Source organism: Cryptotermes secundus, unplaced genomic scaffold (assembly GCF_002891405.2).
Source record: "Cryptotermes secundus unplaced genomic scaffold, Csec_1.0 scaffold225, whole genome shotgun sequence".
Classification (NCBI taxonomy): Eukaryota; Metazoa; Arthropoda; class Insecta; order Blattodea; family Kalotermitidae; genus Cryptotermes; species Cryptotermes secundus.
Window position 1 is genome coordinate 254,926 of NW_019731218.1, and position 1,490 is coordinate 256,415.

Below are 1,490 nucleotides of genomic sequence, written 5' to 3' on the forward strand. Positions count from 1 at the left end.
GAATTCCGACACGCGACATCTGGATATCTCACCCTCATGCACCCTCAGGATACAGGCAGATCCAACCCCAAACAACGGGCTTCCAGTTCTTATCTCAGGGACTAGAAACCGCGAATGTTGAAACTAGAGTCGTCATGATTAGGATGGCAATAACCTGTCCAACAGAAACAAGACAATCAATAGGGCATTCGCGCCGAGCACCTCCCACAGCGGTTAGGCTACATCAAGCATGTTAAATGTGTTATTTCATTAGCGAGATATGCACTGATAATTTGCGTGATAATTTACGAGTTGTAGATTCTAAAGGGTTCTGACGATGGTGCATAACACACAGAATTACCGAGATTTTGGGCTTTTTCCATCGTCCGGTATTCTAGAAAACACGACGTTTCGGAAACTGGATCTGTTTCCGTCCTCAGGTGAAGGGGGCGAAGGCTCCTTAGTTGGGCCCCTTAGAAAAATCTAATCTCAATCACTGGATAATTTTGTTATCTGATTAAGCTTAATAATGGGAATGCATATTCGCTTAAAGATTTTAACTGACTGCCATCTCAAAATTTGAACACACCATGTACAAACGCAGAGTTCTTTAGATCTAAAAGTAAAAAGGTAAAAAAGGTGAAGTTGTTCCTGTGCTTAACTAATTAAGCACTACGCTATGAAGGCGTACGGGGGAGTGGAAGTATAGATTCACATTTTCTTGACTTCGGCACTAGTTGGTGATGGGCGGTGAGCTTCACGCCCCGGCCGCTTTAACCCCAGGGAAGATGCCCTCAGTACCTATTTGACAGGGAGATCGTAATATAGAAGCACCTTACTGCGACATTTCCGACCAGATCACTAACACCTCCGGGTCACTGCCTCGAATCACGTCGCATTCTTTTAAAACATCCAACACAGCAGTGTACGTTACAAAAGCAATGAAGGCAGTAGGCTGGGGCCCAATACTGTGTCGCACCCGGTGCTGAATCTCCCAATGCACTGGAACAAGGTAATATGGTCGACATTTTCTTGCTCTCTGATAAGCTTCCAGCATCTTGCTTATTAGATTTACTTCAGACACTCCGCGAGGTACAGTGAGGAATAAGATGTCTAGGGTTACTGGTTTTACTCAGAACCCCCAGGCAGTCTCCTCTGGGAGTAAGTACAAAGGATGATAGGTTTGGGTGGTAACATGACAGGACTCATGAGATATTTCGGTATTATTAAGAACACGTACATTGCAAAGTACAATTAGTTACTAGCGCCTCTGCCTACTTTGGTTCCTCTGCTAACATCAACGTTATCTTATGCGATTTTGTTCCCCTCCCCAGCAATTAACTGGCTCATTTCCCATACTCTGAAGAATCCTGAACGTACAACTGCATTAGTCAGGTTCGCCCTAAAATCAGCCACAAGCACTGGAAGTTCATTTGACAACGAAGGAGTTAGGGGACGTCTTCAGTTCATTGCTCCATCCTTCAGCGGAAGCTGTGAGGTGGTCAGAAGGC